The sequence below is a fragment of the Acinonyx jubatus genome, chromosome A1, assembly GCF_027475565.1.
Source record: "Acinonyx jubatus isolate Ajub_Pintada_27869175 chromosome A1, VMU_Ajub_asm_v1.0, whole genome shotgun sequence".
Lineage (NCBI taxonomy): Eukaryota > Metazoa > Chordata > Mammalia > Carnivora > Felidae > Acinonyx > Acinonyx jubatus.
The window spans coordinates 208454545-208466589 of record NC_069380.1 but is presented as its reverse complement, the minus strand read 5'-3'; the positions used below and the strand labels follow the sequence as shown (position 1 = coordinate 208466589).

Sequence of the window (12045 nt, the reverse complement as noted above, 5' to 3'; positions counted from 1 at the left end):
TTAGAGGCCAAGGTAGGATTGTGACCCAATCCTCTGATCCCCATGCTATAGCAGACTGTCTCTTTAGGAATGGAGATGCCACAGGCTTTCTTAGTAAGTAAATCTATTATTTAATTCTGGTTATTGTCTCTGCTCACTAAACTCCCAATTAACTGCATTTTAATCTTGTTTCTTCTGTGGCAATAGAGACCAACTAGACTGAATTTTCTTTCTACTACTCTGTCACGCTTTTGGGGACTATCATTAAGTTGTGTGTGAGGCTCTTCCTGTGGGTCTGAGCAGCCCTAAGTCAGATCCCTTGCTCACAGCGCTTGTTTTCTCTCCTTAAAGGCTGTGCACCAGCAAATGAGCACCTCTGGACTACCAAAGCACAAGTTCGACAGAAGGACAAAAAGGTCTTGTTCCAATGAGCTCATGCTCTCGCTTTTGCCAAATAATTAGGAGAATTCACCCTCAAAATAGAATGTGCTCAGAAGCAGGCCCTATAGTCTTTTAAACGATGTTTATGGAAAAAACAAAACTCTATACATATGAAGATGGAAACGAAACCCAGGAAGCCGAGATAGAACTGGGATTGGATGGGCTCTTGAAATGTTCACTGAGATGATTAGGTGTTGCTTGAGGGGTCCTGATGGGTACTTTCTCCTTGGATTATCACACAAAGATCCGGTGCCATGGAGAGTTTATTGCTCTCTACAGACTCTGGAGAACAAGGTGGTGAATAAGTTAGAAGATTGCCAGGGTCCAAAGTTGCGTCTGGGTAAATTAAAACAGCAAATTGCAAAGTTTGAAGATTCAACTAACAACAACCAAAAATCCATGGATAAATACATTATTTTGACTACAGGATACCAAAATACTAGTCTGACTACTGTTTTCCCTAAAGCAGGCACCCTTCTGATTGCCGCCTGGCAATAAATTACAGCACAACGTCAGTTAACTGGGGCTTAATTTGATTAACTGAAAAAAAAATGTGCTTTCTGTCACATTCCACTTCTTGATGAAAAGTGAAGTGGCAAGACAGCAGCAAGCCAGTATCAGGACTTTACTAATACAATCTCTAAGGCAGTGGTTCCTAAAATCTGTCTCATATCGGAATCACCAGGAAACCTTAAAACATGCGGATTCCTGGCTCCCCTGACACTAAGCATTCTGATTTAATGGGGCTACCACCGGAACATTAGAATCCTAATGTGGAGCAAAGTTTAAGAACCATTGTTCTAAGGTATTTCTTGAGGTTGAGATGATGCGTCCCAGTCACCCAAACCATGTACATAACCTTGGGTCAAGGAACATTTTTTTTTTCCCTTTGAATCTACTGATCCAAAGAAGAACAATCTATTTAAGCCTACATAAAGAAAACTATAATTTAATGTGGTGTAGGGTTTTGTGCTATTTTTCCTTAAGAGTTCTATTCTGTTGCTTTCAAAATTAAGAATCTGAAAACAAATACTTCTTTACTATTTGGTCAGAAAAACAAACGAATTCTATCCTTGGGAAATCAGCTAAGGAAAAGCAAAAGGAAGGAGAGAGGGACAGGATGAGAAGCACAGAGGGGAAATCAAATCTCAGAGCTGCTTACTGTCTGGGTCCCTTGACTTCCTCAGCACACTCAGCATTTCTGGCTATCTTGTCCCACAAGCCTTCTGTCAAAGTTTTTGGGTGGACTGGCTTCTGGTGAGAAAGAAAGGGAGTAAAGGCAGAAGATAAGAAAGAGCATGCGACCAGTCCCATCCACTTGGCCTCCTGTTTGCACCTTAAGGCCCATTTGGAGGCACTAGCACAGAGGTCTAGGACTTTTAAAAGTCCAGCAAGAAAGCCATTGTTTTACACACTTCTGTCTTTCCAGTGGTTCGTGTATTTTAAACCAATCTCCTTCACAGATACAGTTATCTGATTCATCGATACATCTGTGTGCACATGATGAGAAGCTATTCTCTGACTTCAAAGAAATGTACACTCCTTAAATAACAAGGCAAGACAAGAAAAGAAACATGGAAGCGATTACTGAATTGTATTAGCTCTTTTATTGGAAGGACATATTCCTTTTTAGTGGAGCCAACCAGTAGGAAACATTTTGAAATATTAAAGTGTTAAAATATTAAAATGTTTAATCCCATCTTATGAATGAAAATAGCCATTTACACACACACACACAGACACAGACACAGACACAGACACACATTTAAAGAGAGTACAATCTGAAAAAAAAATGTTGAAATTTAGTGATCTAATTTGGGCTGGGTTAAGTCCAAACCTCTGGCTGGAAGTTCAGGACTTATTTGAAACTGTTCTGACAAAAATCATAAGGGTTTTGTAGCTAAAAGCTAAAAATTTAAAAGATATTATAGTATTTCCAGTTTTGCAAGATGAAAGAGTTCTGGAGATTGGTTGCACATCATTGTGAATGCATTACTGAACTGTGTGCACTTCAAAATGGTTAAGATAGTAAAGTTATGCTTTGTGCATTTTAGCACAATTAAAAAGGGAGGAAATATCATGGTAACCACAACATTCTCATTGAATAGATGGACAGCTTATTTATTTGGAAACTTGTTTACTTTTAATTGCTTATTTAGTAACTTGTTTGCTTTTGGGGGGGTGGGAAATGGAAGGAGAACTGGGAATTTATGGAAAATAGGATATACTTTAAAATTGATGTTTAGTTTGGTTTCATTAGGCATAAGTCAATGAAATTCAAAAATTATCAGTGAGAGAAATATCTGTGTAGAGAAGCAAAAGGAAGAGTAGCTATATACTTATATCCTATTTTCAAAGACTTAAAGTCCTCATTTTGGGTTAGCATATACAACATGGTACCCAGTCAGAAACAATTGTATGGTTCAGAACAGGTTTCTAGATCATTCAGAAATTCTTAAAAGTACACTGATACTGTTAAAGATTACTTTATTTAGACATATTTGAGAAGCTATCAATTGGGTTTTTTTGCTACCATTATTTTATTTGCTGCTGAGAAAAAAATCTGTTAATTAATTAATGATATGCCAAATATTTAAAGGTGTACCCCAGTTTCAAAGGTAATAAAATGTATTGAAAAGTTCATAGAATTGAATATATATGGTATAAAGAAGATAACCCATCATACTTTATTAATAAATTTAGCTAGCTAGGAACCTAAAAAATAGACATTTCCCTTGAGGGCCAGGTGTAGGTACATACCTCAAATGTTACAAAGGAGCCAAAGCAACAGGTTAAAGTAATGAAAAAAAGCCCCCATTACATTCTAACCTTTGTTATGCCATAGAATAATCTGCACTTGAGAGAAGTTTTAATGGAGATGATAACTCAAAGATAGGTCTTGCCAAAGCCAATTAGGGAATCAGATATTACACGCATATATTTTTTTCTTGATAGCCTATTAATTTTCCAAATAGTTTTGGATATACTTGTATTGCATTTCAAGAAATACATAGAATGGAAAACAAACTGGAGAATTAGAACTAGTGAAAAAGTAGTAGAAACTGAAACATCTTTTAAAAATGAGTGGAGAAGACCATGGGGGAAGGGAAGGGGAAAAAATAGTTACAAACAGAGAGGGAGGGAGGCAAACCATAAGAGACCCTTAAATACAGAGAACAAACTGAGGGTTGATGGGTGAGGTGGGGGAAGGGAGAAAATGGGTGATGGGCATTGAGGAGGGCACTTGTTGGGATGAGCACTGGGTGTTGTATGTAAGTGATAAACCACGGGAATCTACCCCAAAAACCAAGAGCACACTTTACCCACTTTAGCCAATCTGACAATAAATTATATTAAACAAAATAAATAAACATTAAGAAATTTTTAAATAAAAATAAAAATATGAGACATAGTAGAATGTTGTTGTCTAAATATAATAAATGTGCAATTTCATATGATTTTTTCACTCTAATGTCTCTTTATGGTAATTTAATTTTGAAAAACGGTATTATCTCTAATTAACAAAGCAAATTTAAACTGATTTAAAAATAAAAATGGATGATACTAATACTCAAAAAATAAAATGAAAATGAGTAGAGAAAATAAAAGCCCTTGAAAAAATGTAATTGGTGAAAATAAAACCATGAACATTACAAATAGAACTTTTTTTAAAGAATACGAATTGAGACGTGCATTTTTGAGTTAATGTCAAGTTTATAAGAAAATGAAATGAAGTAAAATTCTCCATCCCCAACTCTGAGCATTATGGTTACTCAAGATTTGAGCAAAATAGAAATAATACACTATTAGGTTTATTAGAGGCTGAAAGAACCAGTTGTAACTCATTAAAAGACTGACTCTCTTTGATCTTTAACACGGTGGAGGTGACTCCTTTTTAATTCTATTCAACCTAATGAATGAGGAGAAAGTTCTTCTAAACCTCTATTATGCCTGTAGCTTTTCACTTTGGGCAAAACTGCTTTTTCTTTTTTTCTTTTTTAAGTCTATAATAATACTTTTGAATAGTCGTAAGAGATTTGAATAACCTTTAAAGCCCATATCAATCTGCCAGTTTATGGTCAATTGTACTAAATTGGCATTTAGGATTATGTAGTCACCATTCTTGGGGGTCATCCATTCCTGGGGAAATGTAATGGTAATAACTTGAACATTTCTTTGCCTGGTCGTCTCATTTTTGGATTATAATATGAATAATTCAACTCCTTTCAACAAAAGTGAATGCTTACCTAGGTAAATGTTGCTTTCCTGGGGAATATAAAAATATATGCAAAGTATAGTCCTGTTAGGGATGGACTTAGGCTTTATAACATGGGGAAGGAGGGGAAGCCAACTGTGCAATGACTGTAACTCCAAGAAGAAAAATAGGAGGGTTGCTATTTAGCTATCATGTACTGCTATGGCATGCTGGCCAGAATCTATTCTGATTGGTCAGTGGTTATACCAGACCTGTTTAACAATATTTTGAATATTATATCTGAATAACCTTCAGCAACTGATTCAAGCTGCCTATCCAGTATCCCTTTCCCCTTCCTTTCCTACCAGTACAACCCTTGTTTTGTTTTAGCGCATCAGTGTACCTGACCAAAGACAAGAGCATTCCCCAGCTTCCCCTACACCTAAGGATGGCCACGTGATACATTTTGACCAAAGAGATTTAAGCAAATGCCACTAAGAACTTCTAGACAAACTCTTTGAAAGGAAGATGATTCACCCAGCCCTTGAGTTTTGCTCTTCTTGATATCCCTTCTTGTCTGAGCTCAGACTTGAAGCTGTGTATTGAACAGCCGACTTTGGATCATGAATGCTTACAAAGAAAGACTAAAGGTACCTGGGTTCTGATGCCACTGTTTGGCTACTTCATCAACCATGAAATACCTACCTCTGGACTCTAATGTCTGAGAAAAAAAGCAAAGTGAAACAAAACAAAAAAACCTCCTAATTTGCTTCAGCTCCTGTCAGTTAGGTTTGCAATGGCACACAGTGTAATACAATTCTAACAGATTACCATATTAAGGTTAAAAATTGGGAAATTCCACATGGAGCCATGAAGATTAGGAAAGCATTATGAAAAAGACAGGATTTAAAAAGGTAGAATTTTAGAGGTGTAAGGTACCACAAACATAATTTTGTTCAATATCCTAAGAAAGATGAAAAGACTGAGGTTGAGCAAAGTTCACAAAGACTAAAACGTACTGATGGTTTAAATACACATGAATTAAACTCTACTCTCAGTAAAACACACTTATATTTTCACTTATTTCTAAGAAAACTGACCTATGCATCTCTTTTCAAAAAATCAAGTCTATAAGTGGGGTTTTATTCCCCAAATCCATGGGCTCAATCATGCTCTTTTCCCAGCTTATCAATTTACTCATGGCTGTCCACTGAAATGTGTCCTGAAGAGCTTTGGGGTTCTCTCATTCATTATTAATCCATATCTATTTAAAATATCCATTTCAGGGCGCCTAGGAGGCTCAGTCAGTTAAGCATCTGACTCTTGGTTTCCACTCAAGTCATGATCTCATAGTTTTGTGAGTTTGAACTCCACATCGGGCTCTGTGCTCGCAGCACAGAGCTGCTTGAGATTGTCTCTCACTCCCTCTCTCTCTGCCCCTCCCTGAATCATGCTGTCTTTGTCTCTCTCAATAAGCTTTAAAAAAATTCATATCATGTTCTCTTTTGTCTTTATATGATGCCTCAGATTTTGGAAGAGTTTGAAAAAAACCCCAAAAAACAACTGCCCACGAATCAGATGTTTCCATCTTGCTCACCGCTCTAGTAAACATAGCATAGATTTAGCATAATACCAGGCACAGAGTAGGTGCTTACTATATATTTGTAAGCCAACAAATGAATGAGTCTTCATGGAGCTATTCCAGAACATTCTACAGTAAGAGTATGAATTGAAGGGGCTGTTCTGTCTAAAACCACTGGCCACATGAAAAATGTACTATGTGTGTTGTGTGAGAACCAGCAAGGGTGAGTAGGAGGAATGTACAATCAAATTTTGAGGTAATTTTGCCTTTGATTTTTGTAGCATTTATGAAAGACAGAGTTCCAAGAATAAAAAAAAAGAGCAATGGGAACACTATGTCTCTCAAATTATCATATGCATATTATTTACTAGCATGGTGTGGCAAGTAATGAATATATTAGGAGAATAGTTCTCATCCTCTTTGTATTCATGATAAAATATCCGCCCTGGCAAATCACCCAGGAATGATTAAGATGGGCCGTGGAAAGCTAGTTCGCACATCAGCCTGATCCAGCAGGTACTGGAAATTGATTTCATAAACGTTATGCTGTTAACAGAGCACAGACTCTTTCTGACTGCACAGAGATACTACTTCTTTTTTTCTAACACCTATTGCTTGAGCATTCAGTTGCCCTGTGAGTGATTTTTGAAAGAAAAAAACAAAGTAAAGAAAAGAAGAGAAATGTTGTTCTTTAGCATCTGCTCCTCCATTTGATGGAATCATGGCAGGAAGAGTGGACAACACCTAAATTATGTCAACAGCACAGTAAATTACTGCCTTCCTTACTGGTTAAGGGAACAAGTCTCCACTTGACAAAGTTCTTAGAACTTTCGGGTAGGTGAATCTCTGGAGGTTTCCCATTTTTGTCAAATGCACCCTGTAAGAGTCTTTTTGTGTACACCCTGTATTAGAAGGCTTTTTGAACTCTGAGCATTTCTATCATTTCCTTTATGTGTCTGTTCTACTTTGTACACACCATTATTTTTGCACTATTTCAACTCAGAGAAAATGTGTTTGCCTTGCCTATTATTAGCATCTTGAAGACAGGGGTCTTAGTTAACCCCTCTCCAAAATATTGCTGAGTACTTGCCTCCTGGCAGGTTCGAAACAAATGTTTGCTGACTGAATGAAATAATAAACAAAAGCTTAATACTATGTAAAACCACTGTGAGTCCCACAATGTATGGCCAACTATCTTCCACAAAGCAGGAAAGAATATCCAATGGAAAAAAGACAAGTCTCCTCAGCAAATGGTGTTGGAAAGACTGGACAGTAACATGCAGAAGAATGAAACTGGACCACTCGCTTACACCATACACAAAATTATACTCCAAATGGATGAACGACATAAACATAAGACAGGAAGCCATCAAAATCCTAGAGGAGAAAACAGGCAAACAATGTCCTTGACCTCAACCGCAGCAACTTCTTACTAGATATGTCTCTGGAGGCAAGAGAAACAAAAGCAAAAATAAACTATTGGGACCTCATCAAGATAAAAAACTTCTGCACTGCGAAAGAAACAATCAACAAAACTAAAAGGCGACTGAAGGAATGGGAGAAGACATTTGCAAATGACATGTCCGATACAGGATTAATATCCAAAATCTATAAAGAACTTACCAAACTCAACACCCAAAAAACAAGTAATCCAGTGAAGAAGTAGGCAATAGACATGAACAGAAAGTTTTTCAAAGAAGACATCCAGATGGCTAACAGACACATGAAAAGATGCTCAATATCTCTCATCATCAGGGAAATACAAATCAAAACATAATGAGAGACCACCTCATGCTTGTCAGAATGGATAACATTAACAACTCAAGAAATGGCAGATATTGGCGAGGATGCAGAGAAAGAGGAACGTTTTTCCACTGCTGGTGGGAATGCAAACTGGTGCAACCACTCTGGAAAACAGTATGGAGGTTCCTCAAAAAATTAAAAATAGAGCTACCCTATAACTTGGTAATTGCACTAGTAGGTATTTATCCAAAGGATACAAAAAAGCTGATTCAAAGGGGCACATACATCCTAATGTTTATAGCAGCACCATGAACAATAGATAAATTATAGAAAGAGCCCAAATGTCCATTGACTAATGAATGGATAAAGAAGATGTGGTACATATATACAATGGAATATTACTCAGTGATCAAAAAGAATGAAATCTTGCCATTTGCTACAATGTGGATGGAACAAGAGTGTACTGTGCTAAGCTAAATAAGTCAGTCAAAGACAAATTTCATATGACTTCACTCATGGAATTTAAGAAACAAAATAGATGAACATAGGGGAAGGGAAGGGAAAATAAGATAAAAACAGAGAAGGAGACAAACCATAAGATACTCTTTATAGAGAACAAACTAAGGGTTGCTGGAGGGGTTTTGGGTGGAGGAATGGGCTAAATGGGCAAGGGGCATTAAGGAGGACACTTGTTGGGATGAACACTGGGTGTTATAAGTAAGTGGTGAATCACTAAATTCTATTCCTGAAATCATTATTACACCATATGTTAACTAACTTGGATTTAAATAAAAATGAATAAATAAATGTATTAGAAATGCTTGCTCATCTTGCAGAACACTTGCAGAACAAGTTACTTGCAATCCAAAGTTTTACTGTATATGGTTTACAAATATTTTCTCCCATTCCATAAGTTGCTCTTTTGCTCTTTCATTATGCTTATTGTTTCTTTTGCTGTGCAGAAGTGTTTGATTTGATGTAGTATCACTTGTTTATTTTGATTTTGTTACCCGTGCTTTTGGTGTCACATCTGTGGAATCACTGACAAGACCCATGTCATGAAGCTTTTCATTTGTGTTCTTCTAGTTTTATAGTTTCAGGTCTTACATTTAAGCGTAAACCATTTTGAGTTGAATTTTGTGTTTGTTGTAAGATATGGGTCCAATTTCATTCTTTCATATGTGGATATCCAGTTGTCCCAGGGCCATTTGTTGAAGGAACTCTTTTTCCCATTGTATATTCTTAGAACCGTTTTTGAAGATTGGTTGACTCTGTATACTTGGATTTATTTCTGGTTTCTCTATTCAATTATATGGTCAATATGTCTCTTCATGCCAGCATCATACCAGCTTTGATTACTGTAAGCTTTGTAATATATTTTGAAATCAGGAAGTGTGAGGCCTTCAGTTTTGTTCAGAATTCTTGATCAGTATTGATTTCACTATTCATGGTCTTTTGTGGTTCCATAGGAAATTTAAAACTTTTTTTCTATTTCTCTGAAAAATGTTACTGGAATTTTAACAGGGATTGCATTGAATTTGTAGATTGCCTTTGGCAGTATGAAAATTTAACAACATTAAATCTTCTCTTCCATGAAAATGGAATGTATTTCCACTTTTTTTGTGAGTTCTTTGATTTCTTTCATCCATGTTTTGTAGTTTTCAGTATACAAGTCTTTCACCTCCTTGGTTAAGTTTATCCCCAAGTATTTTATTCTTTTTGGTGCTATTGTAAATGACATTATTTTCTTAACTTCCTTTTCAGATAGTTTGCTGTTTCTATATAGAAATGCAACTGATTTTTGTATGTTTATTTTGTACCTTGCAATTGTACTGAATTCATTTATTAGTTCTAACAGTATTTTCTTTGGAGTCTTTAGGGTTTCCTATATGTGTAAGATCATGTCATTCGCAAACAGAGGCATTTTTACTTTTTTCTTTCCAATTTGGATGCCTTTTACTACTTCTCCTTGCCTAACTGTTCTGCCTAGGACTTCTAGTACTATGTTGGATAGAAGTGGTGAGAGTAGGCATCCTTGCCTTTTTCCGAGTATTAAAGCTTTTTTTTTCTTTATCATTGAATATGATGTTAGCTATGGGTTTTTCATATATAGCTTTTATTATGTTGAGGTATTTCCTTCTTAGTTTGTTCAGAGTTTTTAATATGAGAGGATGCTGAATTTTGTCAAATGCTTTTTCTGCATGTATTGAGATAATCATGTGATTTTTATCCTTTATTCTGTTAATGTGATATATCACATTAGCTGATTTGCATTCATTGAGCCATCTTTGCATTCCAGTGATAAATCCCACTTCATCATGGTGTATGACCCTTTTAATGTGTTATTGGATTTAGTTTGTTAGGATTTTTTTAAATATTTATTTATTTATTTATTTATTTATTTATTTATTTATTTTTAAGAGAGAGAGAGAGAGAGAGAGAACACAAGCAGGGAAGGGGCAGACAGAGAGGGAGACATGGAATCTGAAGCAGGCTCCAGGCTCCCAGGTGTCAGTGCAGAGCTGACATGGGACTCAAACTCACAAACCACGAGATCATCACCTGAGCCGAAGTCAGACACTTAACCAACTGAGCCACCCAGGTACCCCAGTTTGCTAGTATTTTGTTGAAGATTTTTACATCTGCACTCATCAGGGATATTGGCCTGAAGTGTTTTTTTCTTGTAGTGCCTTTAGGTGGCTTTGGTATCAGGGTAATGCTGGCCTTATAACATGAGTGTGCAAGTGTTCTCTTCTGTTTAATGTTTTAGAGGAATGTGAAATTAGAATTAATTCTTTAAATGTTTGGTAGAATTCACCAATGAAGCCATCTGGTCTGGGACTTTTCTTTGTTTGGTAGTTTTTGATTACTGATTCAATGTCCATGCTAGTTATATGTATATTTAGTCTTTATATTTCTTCATAATACAGTCTTGGTAGATTGTATTGTTTTAGGAATTTATCAATTTCTTCTATATTATCCAGTAGTTTGGTATATAATTGTTCATAGTAGTCTCTTATGATCCTTTGTATTTCTATGGTATCACTTGTAATGTCTCCTTATTTTATTTATTTGAATCTTTCTTTATTTCTTAATTAGTCTATGTATGGGTTTGTCAAGTTTGTTTATCTTTTGCAAAAACCAATTCTTAGTTTCATTAAATTTTTTATATTGTTTTTATATTTTCTATTTCATTTATTTATACTCTAATCTTTGTTATTTCTATCTGTACATTGTTTTATTACATCAAAGATTAAGTTCTCCCATAAAGGCCCTTACATTCCCAAGAAGAAACACTTTAATAGAGGCCTTTCTTAAGCACCACTTTATTCAGTATATGGTTGGCAAGCTTATTTCCTGATTCAAGGTTGGGGAACACCTCAACGTCTTCCCCATGTCTGTGCCATCATTGCAACTCATCCTGAGAATATGAAGGCAGGCACACATGTTCAGGGTGGGGCACTGCACATGTTGTTAGTGGTTTAGGAATGTGGACATTTAATTCTCCTCTTTTCTGGGAAGGATGGACACCTCAGAATATATAAGCTTAAAGTGATGAAAGGCAACCCCAGAGCTTCTCTGAGAGTGGTGCTTCTGACACAGCAACTGTTTAATTAACCAGGTAATCAAGTCAGCTTTGTTTGCACATCTAGGTCACGGACTTATTTAGTCTCTCTAAACCTGTCTAAGGCAAGGCTTCTTTTACTCTTTTGGAAAGGAGTTGGAGAAGAAAAAAAGAAGAGGGAAGTGGAGCTATCTAATGGCCTGGGAATAGGAAAGAACCTCCAATCACCACCACCACCACCACCACCACACACACACACACACACACACTACTCCTATCTCTAAACTTCTGGGGACTCAGAGGGAGAATGATGTTGGAGAGAAGAGTAGGATAGTGATGTCAGTCCCTCCTTCCAACAGTACCCCATCTGTCAAGCTATTAAAAGTCAGTCCCGTTTGTTTCACTATACATCACTGATTCTTCATATAGTTTTGTTTCACAATTCCTTATATTAACCTAGCTAGAAAGCACAGCCATAACTGGGAAAGGTTTACAAATGTTCCTGCTCCCAGGAGACCCACTTTTCTGCTGCCAGTTCCT

At 36.4% G+C, this 12045-nt stretch overlaps 1 protein-coding gene across 7 annotated transcripts in view; it reads right to left on the bottom strand.

Moving 5' to 3' along the window:
* Positions 1-12045, bottom strand: part of PRLR (prolactin receptor) — a 164974-nt gene that overhangs the window by 65561 nt on the left and 87368 nt on the right. For 4 of the 7 annotated variants that reach the window (XM_053201575.1, XM_053201584.1, XM_053201559.1 and 1 more), the window contains one exon: positions 1583-1674. The exons of the other annotated variants lie outside the window; for them this stretch is intronic. The gene's annotated coding sequence lies outside the window, so the exon portion shown is untranslated. The remainder of the gene's footprint in view (positions 1-1582; positions 1675-12045) is intronic. 7 annotated transcript variants of the gene reach the window in all.